Genomic DNA, 12516 nt, shown 5'->3' with positions numbered 1-12516 from the left:
AGGGTAATAGGGAGGTACATTCAGGGAAACGGGATGGCCTAGGGAGCGGTGATAAGGGAACAGGGAACTGGAAATCAAGTAGGGATGACATAAAATTGTTAGTGTTGAACTGTAGAAGTATTGTAAGGAAAGGAATAGAATTAAGTAATTTAATAGATACATATTTACCAGATATTGTAATAGGAGTTGAATCATGGCTGAGAAATTATATAATGGATGCAGAAATGTTCTCACGGCACTGGAGTGTGTATCGTAGAGATAGGATAGGAAGGGTGGGAGGGGGAGTGTTCATTCTGGTGAAAGAAGAATTTGTAAGCTACGAAAAAGTTAAAGATGAGACACATGAAATTCTAGGTGTAAGGCTCATTTCTAAAGATAATAGGCAACTTGATATATTTGGAGTGTACAGATCGGGAAAGGGTAGCACTGACGCGGATTCGGAATTATTTGATAGGATAGTCGGCTATGTGGGAAACGACATGGAAAGAAATGTGATTGTAGCGGGAGATCTGAATTTGCCAGATGTCAATTGGGAAGGAAATGCGAACGACAGGAAGCATGACCAACAAATGGCAAATAAGTTAATATGGGAAGGACAGCTGATTCAGAAAGTGATGGAACCAACCAGAGGGAAAAATATTTTGGATGTGGTGCTGATAAAACCAGATGAGCTCTATAGGGAAACTGAAGTAATAGATGGTATTAGTGATCATGAAGCTGTTTTTGTGGTAGTTAAAAATAAATGTGATAGAAAGAAAGGTCTTAAAAGTAGGACTGTTAGGCAGTACCATATGGCTGATAAAGCAGGCATGAGGCAGTTTCTAAAAAGTAACTATGATCAGTGGAAAACGGTAAATAAAAATGTAAACAGACTCTGGGATGGGTTTAAAGAAATTGTTGAGGAATGCGAAAACAGGTTTGTACCATTAAGGGTGGTAAGGAATGGTAAAGACCCACCTTATTATAATAGAGAAATAAAGAGACTAAGAAGGAGGTGCAGACTGGAAAGAAATAGAGTTAGAAATGGCTGTGGAAGTAAGGAGAAATTGAAGGAACTTACTAGAAAATTGAATCTAGCAAAAAAGGCAGCTAAGGATAACATAATGGCAAGCATAATTGGCAGTCATACGAATTTTAGTGAAAAATGGAAGGGTATGTATAGGTATTTTAAGGCAGAAACAGGTTCCAAGAAGGACATTCCAGGAATAATTAATGAACAAGGGGAGTGTGTATGTGAGGATCTTCAAAAGGCAGAAATATTCAGTCAGCAGTATGTAAAGATTGTTGGTTACAAGGATAATGTCCAGATAGAGGTGGAGCCTAAGGCCAAAGAAGTAATAAAATTTACATATGATAACAATGACATTTACAATAAGATACAAAAGTTGAAAACTAGAAAAGCGGCTGGAATTGATCATATTTCTGGGGATATACTAAAGACAATGGGTTGGGATATAGTACCATAACTGAAGTACTTATTTGATAATTGTTTGGTCGGAGGAGCTATACCAGATGAATGGAGAGTTGCTATAGTAGCCCCTGTGTATAAAGGAAAGGGTGATAGACATAAAGCTGAAAATTACATGCCAGTAAGTTTGACATGCATTGTATGTAAGCTTTGGGAAGCCATTCTTTCTGATTATATTAGACATGTTTGTGAAATTAATAACTGGTTCGATAGAAGGCAATTCGGTTTTAGGAAAGGTTATTCCACTGAAGCTCAACTTGTAGGATTCCAGCAAGATATAGCAGATATCTTGGATTCTGGAGGTCAAATGGACTGTATCGCGATTGACCTGTCTAAAGCATTTGATAGGGTGGATCATGGGAGACTACTTGCAAAAATGAGTGCAATTGGACTAGACAAAAGAGTGACTGAATGGGTTGCTATATTTCTAGAAAACAGATCTCAGAGAATTAGAGGAGGTGAAGCTTTATCTGACCCTGTAATAATTAAGAGGGGAATTCCTCAAGGCAGTATTATCGGACCTTTATGTTTTCTTATATATATAAATGATATGAGTAAAGGAGTGGAATCGGAGGTAAGGCTTTTTGCGGATGATGTTATTCTCTATAGAGTTATAAATAAGTTACAAGATTGTGAGCAACTGCAACGTGACCTCGAAAATGTTGTGAGATGGACAGCAGGCAATGGTATGTTGATAAACGGGGTTAAAAGTCAGGTTGTGAGTTTCACAAGTAGGAAAAGTCCTCTTAGTTTTAATTACTGCGTTGATGGGGGTGAAAGTTCCTTTTGGGGATCATTGTAAGTATCTAGGTGTTGATATAAGAAAAGATCTTCATTGGGGTAATCACATAAATGGGATTGTAAATAAAGGGTACAGATCTCTGCACATGGTTATGAGGGTGTTCAGGGGTTGTAGTAAGGATGTAAAGGAGAGTGCATATAAGTCTCTGGTAAGACCCCAACTAGAGTATGGTTCCAGTGTATGGGACCCTCACCAGGATTACCTGATTCAAGAACTGGAAAAAATCCAAAGAAAAGCAGCTCGATTTGTTCTGGGTGATTTCCGACAAAAGAGTAGCGTTACAAAAATGTTGCAATGTTTGGGTTGGGAAGAATTGAGAGAAAGAAGAAGAGCTGCTCAACTAAGTGGTATGTTATGATATAGATGTTGATTCCCATAGGGAATCTGAAATATTTGTCCTGAATGAGTAAATTTATAATACCAATATAAATGTTCCGTTATTGGACATTATAAATTTTCCAGCTAACTCATTCTTGGTTGCCAGCGTTTCGCCCTCGTGTGCTAGGGTGGGCTCATCAGTTGGTACCTAGCACACCTACCAATACGCTACCAATCAACATCTATATCATCTGATGGCCAAGCAGGCATCAATTTTTGCTGATGAGACAAAGTCTCTTAGTGCATTGGCACTGCCGGTGGCTCCAGTTAGCCTACGCAGTGGCCTCCACGGTATGCACTAGCCAGCGTATTGGTAGGTGTGCTAGGTACCAACTGATGAGCCCACCCTAGCACACGAGGGCGAAACGCTGGCAACCAAGAATGAGTTAGCTGGAAAATTTATAATGTCCAATAACGGACCATTTATATTGGTATTATAAATTTACTCATTCAGGACAAATATTTCAGATTCCCTATGGGAATCAACATCTATATCATCTGATGGCCAAGCAGGCATCAATTTTTGCTGATGAGACAAAGTCTCTTAGTGCATTGGCACTGCCGGTGGCTCCAGTTAGCCTACGCAGTGGCCTCCACGGTATGCACTAGCCAGCGTATTGGTAGGTGTGCTAGGTACCAACTGATGAGCCCACCCTAGCACACGAGGGCGAAACGCTGGCCACCAAGAATGAGTTAGCTGGAAAATTTATAATGTCCAATAACGGACCATTGTCCGACTCGTTGGCTGAATGGTCAGCGTACTGGCCTTCGGTTCAGAGGGTCCCGGGTTCGATTCCCGGCCGGGTCGGGGATTTTAACCTTCATTGGTTAATTCCAATGGCCCGGGGGCTGGGTGTTTGTGCTGGCCCCAACATCCCTGCAACTCACACACCACACATAACACTATCCTCCACCACAACAACACGCAGTTACCTACAAATGGCAGATGCCGCCCACCCTCATCGGAGGGTCTGCCTAACAAGGGCTGCACTCGGCTAGAAATAGCCACACGAAATTATATTATTATACGGACCATTTATATTGGTATTATAAATTTACTCATTCAGGACAAATATTTCAGATTCCCTATGGGAATCAACATCTATATCATCTGATGGCCAAGCAGGCATCAATTTTTGCTGATGAGACAAAGTCTCTTAGTGCATTGGCACTGCCGGTGGCTCCAGTTAGCCTACGCAGTGGCCTCCACGGTATGCACTAGCCAGCGTATTGCTAGGTGTGCTAGGTACCAACTGATGAGCCCACCCTAGCACACGAGGGCGAAACGCTGGCAACCAAGAATGAGTTAGCTGGAAAATTTATAATGTCCAATAACGGACCATTTATATTGGTATTATAAATTTACTCATTCAGGACAAATATTTCAGATTCCCTATGGGAATCAACATCTATATCATCTGATGGCCAAGCAGGCATCAATTTTTGCTGATGAGACAAAGTCTCTTAGTGCATTGGCACTGCCGGTGGCTCCAGTTAGCCTACGCAGTGGCCTCCACGGTATGCACTAGCCAGTGTATTGCTAGGTGTGCTAGGTACCAACTGATGAGCCCACCCTAGCACACGAGGGCGAAACGCTGGCAACCAAGAATGAGTTAGCTGGAAAATTTATAATGTCCAATAACGGACCATTTATATTGGTATTATAAATTTACTCATTCAGGACAAATATTTCAGATTCCCTATGGGAATCAACATCTATATCATCTGATGGCCAAGCAGGCATCAATTTTTGCTGATGAGACAAAGTCTCTTAGTGCATTGGCACTGCCGGTGGCTCCAGTTAGCCTACGCAGTGGCCTCCACGGTATGCACTAGCCAGCGTATTGGTAGGTGTGCTAGGTACCAACTGTTGAGCCCACCCTAGCACACGAGGGCGAAACGCTGGCAACCAAGAATGAGTTAGCTGGAAAATTTATAATGTCCAATAACGGACCATTTATATTGGTATTATAAGTGGTATGTTCCGAGCTGTCAGCGGAGAGATGGCATGGAATGACATTAGTAGACGAATAAGTTTGAATGGCGTTTATAAAAGTAGGAAAGATCACAATATGAAGATAAAGTTGGAATTCAAGAGGATAAACTTGGGCAAATATTCATTTATAGGAAGGGGAGTTAGGGATTGGAATAACTTACCAAGGGAGATGTTCAATAAATTTCCAATTTCTTTGAAATCATTTAGGAAAAGGCTAGGAAAGCAACAGATAGGGAATCTGCCACCTGGGCGACTGCCCTAAATGCAGATCAGAATTAATTGATTGATTGATTGATTGATTGATTGATTGATTGATTGATTGATTGATTGACTGATTGATTGATTGATTGATTGATTGATTGATTGATTGATTGATTGATTGATTGATTGATTGATTGATTGATAGCTTCTTTCACTACTTCCCCATCACTGAAAGCTTTTTTCCTTTTAGCTAGGAAGTAACAGACTTTGTAAGAAGCTATTATCACGTTACGCGTTTGCTGAACTGGCTTCTTAAACGCACATTGTTGCAATGCTAATTTAGATTTTAGATCTTTCACTTTGTGTTTTCTTAGTTCAGAATTAACAGGAAACTCCCTGTCAATTTTTTTGTGATTAGTCAAAAAATGTCGCTGTACATTACTCTTTTAGGAACAGACACGCTAGCATTACACAGTAAACACACAGACTTTCCTTTGTTTTCAATAAAGCAATACTGGTCCTCCCATTCACTGTTGAAGTTACAATTTCTTTGCATTTTAGCCACGTTAAGAAGAGTTATGTTTAGTGAAATATAACTGATTATAAAGTGAATAATTTAAAGGTTAAATAGTAATGAAAAAAAGCACACGAAACGTGTTGAATGTACAACTTATCACAACACAAGGCACTCAAAACGTATTCCATAAGCCCTGCATAAGCTCACAAGTAATGCTGAATGTTCGCCTGAAAGCTAGGAACTGGGAACATCCCAATTGCAAGACTTTCATAAATCGTTTGTTCATTGTTAACGGCACAGCTTTGTTGGGATTCAAGTTACTTTGTGGGCAAATTGGGTGTCCCATTGTCGTCCTGGTGAAACTCTGTCATGGTAGATAGTTTATGGCATTGCAATCAAGTGAATCATAAGGAAGCGGTTCTGTTTGGCAGAGAAAATGTACGGTTATATTTGTCTCCGTGAGTAGAGATGGCCTTATACCTGGCGCTAGCCCCAACACAGTGAGAGGTTTGTGGAGGATTTCCCTTTGTCGCAACTACTTACATGTCGAATAGCTCTCTTTCTGAACCTCTCTTCTCTCTCTTCACTAATTGCGGACACAAGTCAGTTAGACCTAGATCACATTTATGGCTTACTCAAAGCTCTTTCTGTATTTGGAGGTACGGATATAACAAATTTCCTGACTTTGAGGACGGTATTTTTAAGAGAAAAGTAAGAAAATTTATTGAAATGCCAAAGCATTGTTTTCAAATATTAAGTAAAATTTAATTTGGAAATTAATTGTGAAGGGCGCCATAAAAGGGCACCTCGGGCGCCGCGTTGGACAGGGCTGATGTACAGCTTTGTTCACACACGAGTCCTCTAAAAGTTCATACCGGGGTGGCACATTAACTACAATTACTTTTGAATCAGGTAGTTTGGAAATCTTACCTCTGTGGGTCGTAATGAGTTCCTCACCTTCATTTGCAGCAATGTCATTTGTACCACTCACAATCACCACATAATTGTCCTTCTCTAACACAGGATCACAACTTGAAAGGACGTTGTCAGTTTGGCACCTGGTTTTATTAGTCCTAAAACCTCAGTTTCTGGATTCTGCAGCTCATCCTTGATGCCTTCTGCCATACCCCGCCCTTGACTGTCTGCGTAGAGATGAATTTTTGGCCGATCTTGACTTTCGGTTGGTTTTCTTCTCGAATATCTGTGCGAACAAACAAATCTGTATGCCAGTCAAGTAATCAGTGTTGCACCATGTCCCTTCTCTAAACACACTCTAACACAAACCTGGTGTTCGATGATTGTTTCAGAAATGAGACAATTCCTGGGTTTGATGCTCACTACCAGCACCATTAATTGACTATAATCAACACCTTTTACTGAAACTTCGCAACAGATTTACGGAGCTTCATGCCCCCAAATAGAAAATTGCTCTGGATGAGGGAAAGCTAGTCTTGAGAGGTAAGATTCTGCGTGTATATAACCCCGGTAAAATAATAAAATATGGGATTTCAGTGAGGATGATCTGTGAGTCTAACACGGGGCATATCTGTAAACCCATGATATATGATGCAAAACGTACTGGACAGAAGATCCAATTTTTTCCACTACTGTTTTCTCCAAAACTATGTCACAAAATTGTCTCAAAAGTATCCTGTCATTTCTCCACTTTAGTGACAACAGCGAATACGAGCACAGCACTGACATATTATGTAAAATTAGACCCATTTTACAGAAACTTTGCAACAGATTTGCAGAGCTTTATACCCCCAAAATAGAAAATTGCTCCAGGTGAGGGAATGCTAGTCTTGAGAGGCCGCCTAAGATTCTGCGTGTATATAACCTCAGTAAAAAATAAAATATGGGATTTTAGTGAGGATGATTTGTGAGTGTAACACGGGGTATATCTGTAAACTCATGATATATGATGCAAGTGGTGCAAATTTACAAAGCACAGTTTTTCAACTGTTTGAAAATTACCTTGGTTAATAATTATTACAACAGCGTTGGGCTCACAAAACAATTATGGGAACAGAACATTGCCGTATGTGGAACAATGCGGTCGAATAGGGGTGTACCAAAAGATCTAAAGGAACACCAGGCAATTCTCAAACGGGGCGATATAACTTTCAGAAGGGACGAGGATGTATTGCTTGTTTCTTGGAAGGAGAAACAGGTTATTACTATGGTAACTACCATCCACTCTGCAGAATGGTTGAAACAAACAAATTGAAAAAAAAAAAAAAAAGACTGAAACCAGAGTCTGTGACTGATTATAATCAACACATACATAGTGTTGAATTTCAGACCAGTACTTGGCACTCTATCCTTTCATGAGGAAAATGGTAAAGGGGTCAAAAAGGTTTTCATTTATATATTTTACTTCTCACTTTTTAATGCATTTCGGCTCTTTCAGAACTCGTATCCTCAAAAAACCAATAACATTCCTGAATTTTATGCAGGCAGTAGTTAGGAACTTCCTCCAGGGAAAAGGTGAGCATGACTTACAAGTACAGTCACCTCTCTCCGACATATCAGCACCATCCACTTTATCAGCTCCAAGTCCACGTCCTGCGATTTTGCTGCCAAAAAGGGCACCAGCCAAGGATCCACCATTTAGACTAGATGGGCAGAGAGAAGAGCATATTCTCTTGAAATTTCCACCATCAAATTAATTACAGTTCCCCTCAAGAAGGTGCAAAATGTGCTTCAAAAATAAAATTATTGGTGAAACAAGCTATTCTTGTGGAAAGTGCAGTGTTCCTATTCAACCAGGAAAGTGTGACATTAGCTACCATACTCTCCAGAGATACTAAAGGACTTCGTTAAGGTATGTGCAAAATTTTGTTTCCATATCTTGTTTAGTTTAGAACCTATTGCAAAAATAATGTGTTGTTGTTTACTATTCCACTAACAGCTGGAATAGCCTTTTAAATAGCCCGCTCAAATGGTGGGCATGAATATGTTAAAACATGTCTGTATGTCAGATTTTTAGAGTGTGTGGCTGAAGATGACCTAGGTTTCACGTCAGAACTCGTCTTACAAAATGTGATATGTACATACTTATGTCAATAAAGTGTATTGATTAGGTGGATTTTCTTTTTCATTCTAATTGTTACAATAATCCTTTCACTGTGCTGGTCGTAGTAGCTTACCTGCTGCCCTATTTTCTTATTCCTTGTTTAATAGTGTGGTTTTTTTTACAGGTATCTTGTAGTGTAATATTTATACAGAACGTGTGTTCGACAGACTGAAAAGATTTTAAGTTACATTTAACTGGAAAGTATGGCTTCCTTCTTAACAAATTTAAATAATCCCTCTCAATCTTTTCTTTCAACTTGTCTAGATCCCATCTCCTTGCATTCCTTCCTTTCTTCAGTTCCTTCAACTTCAGATGGCATTTCATGACCAACAAGTTGTGGTCCGAGTTCACGTCTGCTCCTGCGAAAGTCTTGCAATCCGACACACATTTCTGAATCTCTGCCTTATCATAATTAAGTCTATTTGATACCTATACCAAGAGGTACTCTCCCTCGCCGTATTCTCTTAAATCTTCAATTTATACAGATCGATCTGCGTATATTGTATATTTGTAGTTAGTATGTTTTCTCCTTGTATCTTAATAAATACACATGTTGTCCCATCCCCCTTATGGCCCCAGGGAAAACCGAAAATTATTTCCACCCTAGTGGCACCTTCCATATTACGTTGGCAAGCCTTCCTCCACCCTGCGCACTTGTCGTCTTGTCTCCCCACCTTGCCCCTCCTCTCCCCTGCAGAGGGAGGGCACGGTGCTATGGAATTCGGAGAGAACTTGGTTCAGTTCGTTCGGAGCGAGCAAGTCGCCTTGTCGCCTAGCCGTGAGCGTGGAGGTAGGAGAAATGCTTGTCAACCAACTTCAGGCTTAGGGAGGGAGTTGTTTAATATTCAGAATGTAACATATTTGTTCTCTTGTCAGTAGAGGCTAAGGGCCTCAGTAAATAGTAAGAGGGCTTATTTCTGAAAAGGCTAATGTGTTAACTTGGTTTTTTAAGTAATTTAGTATGTTATCACTAAAGGACATTGTTCCCGAGGCTGAGCCTCGATTTCTTGGTAAAATGAGTGTAGCCCTCGTGATAGTTGAATCGGTATGTGGCCTAAGGCCCCTGTAATTGCTAAGAATCGAGAATTGTAGTGTTTGAATTGTCGGAGGGCAGCAGTCTGGTAGCAGAGCGTTTATTTGTGCTCCTACCAGTGCTTTCGGGCAATTTTGAGCGTGCGTGGTCTCTCTCTCTCTCTTTCGGTTACGGTGTTTCCCGTTCAGCTTGGTGGCCGGAGATATTTTTACCATGGTTACTCGAGACGTGGCATGTCCTGGGTCTCTTCGAAAAGAAGAGTTGTTATACGAATTATCAATTCGTAATGTAGACTCTAAAGGGACAGTTAAAGCGGATGAGTTATTATTACGAACTAATTTAGATAAAGTTGTTGTGGTGCCCAAGGTCTCTGACGGTGAGGCTGCGAGTGTGGCGTCCTTTATTCAGGCCAATTTGACTGAAATATCCTCAGTTATGGATTTTTTAGAGAACGATGTAGCATCTCTTCATCAGTTAAAACGATTACAAGGGCGTCTAACCCATTATGTTCATCGGACGGAAGATTTACTCTCTTTAGAATTAAAGGAGGAACTAGTAAGTCAAGTTGGAGCTTTGAAGGTCAAGGTGGTCCAACTTTTAGGAAAGGTTGAGGCTTGGTTGGCCGCGCTCTCCGTTAAATCTAAACCTGTCACTCCTTCTGTTAATCGGGTTGAGGAGGAACCCAATAAGGGTATTTGTAATCTTGAGTTGGATGGGGCGCAAGGCTTGCTGGAATCGCAGCAAGGTTCCTTACCTAGGATTCTCCCCCAGGCTAATCTCCCTGTTCAGCAATCGATCTGGCCTTCTATGAATTTGCCCTTTTCTAGTATCCCTCACCCGTTAAGTAGTATGTTGAAAAACGTTCCTCGTTATTCGGTAAATTCTGCCGATGATGTAGTTACCTTTTTGCGATTTTTTGTGGAATTTCAAGATCATGCCCTTGTGTTTGGGCTAACTCACGTTCAAATATTGCAAATTCTTTATCCGTATACTACAGGAGTGCTTTCCAATAGAATAGTTAGTGCTATTTCCGATCAGTTGTCACTTCAGCAGTTTCATGCTTATTTGCTTACTCATTTTATTCCGGCTAGGGCTCTCAGCTCTCTAGTGCTGAAATTTTATTTCAGGGTTCAACGCTTGGACGAGCCTTTAACAGAATATGTTGCTGATGTTAAATTTTACGCTAGGGTGTTTGCGTTACATTATACGGAAGAGGAGATCGTTCTCACGATCGTAGAGGGCATTTCCCCGTCATACCGCTCCTGTCTTTGTTTTGCTGCTCAACCTCACAGTTTTGCGGAGCTCGAAGCGATAGTGGTATGGGCTGAAGGTGTTCGCCATGCGGACTCACTTCGTACTACTAGCTTGCCCCCGGTTGTTTCTAATGTCAGGGAGTCTGTGGCAGTTCGTAAGCCTAACTTATTAAGAAAGTGTTATAATTGCGGTGCTTCTGATCATTTGCGTAATAAATGCCCCTCTCGCAGTGGCGTATCCTGGAATCTCCACTGAGGCATGCAACTAGTAACCATGCAGTTAACACAATGTATTAAGTAAATTTCAATTCTACTCACCCTAATTACATGTAAGTGAACTCGAGCACAACAGTTTTACTGTAAGTTCCTGGATTGAACGTGCGTACACAATTCTTGTTTTCTATTTTTTAAATTTACGAGAGTCCGCCTCTGTGGTGTAGTGGTTAGTGTGATTAGCTGCCACCCCCGGAGGTCCGGGTTCGATTCCCGGCTCTGCCACAAAATTTGAAAAGTGGTACGAGGGCTGGAACGGGGTTCACTCAGCTTCGGGAGGTCAACTGAGTAGAGGTGGGTTCGATTCCCACCTCAGCCATTCTGGAAGTGGTTTTCCGTGGTTTCCCCACTTCTTCAGGCAAATGCCGGGATGGTACCTAACTTCAGGCCACGGCCGCTTCCTTCCCTCTTCCTTGTCTATCCCTTCCAATATTCCCATCCCCCGCAAGGCCCCTGTTCAGCATAGCAGGTGAGGCCGCCTGGGCGAGGTACTGGTCATCCTCCCCAGTTTTGTCCCCGACGCAGAGTCTGAAGCTCCAGGACACTGCCCTTGAGGCGATACAGGTGGGATCCCTCGCTGAGTCCGAAAAGCCGAGGGAAAAGGCAACCCTGGAGGGTAAGCAGATTAAGAAGAAGGAGAAGAAGATTTTTTTTGCTACGGGCTTTACGTCGCACCGACACAGATAGGTCTTATGGCGACGATGGGATAGGAAAGGCCTAGGAGTTGGAAGGAAGCGGCCATGGCCTTAATTAAGGTACAGCCCCAGCATTTGCCTGGTGTGAAAATGGGAAACCACGGAAAACCATCTTCAGGGCTGCCGATAGTGGGATTCGAACCTACTATCTCCCGGATGCAAGCTCACAGCCGCGCGCCTCTACACGCACGGCCAACTCGCCCGGTAAAGAAGAAATATACTACGAGGGAAGGTAGAGGTCTCCCGGCTTGAACTATTTGAATCTTTTCATCAAACGAACGGCCAGTAAACTGATTTACAATTATATCCGTTTTAGACTCATCCATCGTTAATACCACAATAAGCGCAAAATATAATGAAAGACCGAAAACGACGAATAGCACAGGAACAACACACACAGAATGAACTCACTAATCAGCAAAACACACAATGAATTAACTCACTAGTTAGCCACAACTGAACCACTGGAGGAAAGTCACCTCAGTGGCATTGGTCAGTTTCGTTACGTTGGGTTCTCGCTGGGGGATAATTTGTGGGTCCCGTTCGCTGTAAACATGTCGACTTTCTCCAAGTTGCTAACAGATGGCAGAGGGTAGCACGGGTATGGGGTGACAAATTCTGACCAAGTTTCAATTGCAGCGACATCGTTCGGAGGGTTTCAGAACTACGTCTGCCACCGAATGCAATTTTAAGATTGAATGCCTTGCATCCGTAACTCCGCCATGCTGTCTCTTTCTTCCTAGAGAGGAGTAGACGGCGAGACTACACCAGCACCACACGTAGTCAAGCAACGGAACTAGTGCAGTTGCGCGGACCTTTTG

General features: G+C 41.8%; 1 long non-coding RNA gene across 1 annotated transcript in view; it reads right to left on the bottom strand.

Moving 5' to 3' along the window:
- LOC137497040 (uncharacterized) overlaps window positions 1-12274 on the bottom strand; it is a 142272-nt gene extending 129998 nt beyond the window's left edge. Inside the window, exon 1 of the long non-coding RNA XR_011017619.1 lies at window positions 12139-12274. This is a non-coding gene — a long non-coding RNA (uncharacterized lncRNA). The remainder of the gene's footprint in view (window positions 1-12138) is intronic.
- Between the last annotated feature and the right edge of the window lie 242 nt (window positions 12275-12516).

Source organism: Anabrus simplex, chromosome 1 (genome assembly GCF_040414725.1).
Source record: "Anabrus simplex isolate iqAnaSimp1 chromosome 1, ASM4041472v1, whole genome shotgun sequence".
Classification (NCBI taxonomy): domain Eukaryota; kingdom Metazoa; phylum Arthropoda; class Insecta; order Orthoptera; family Tettigoniidae; genus Anabrus; species Anabrus simplex.
Note: the sequence above shows the minus strand (reverse complement) of the source record. Positions and strands in the feature narration are given on the sequence as shown.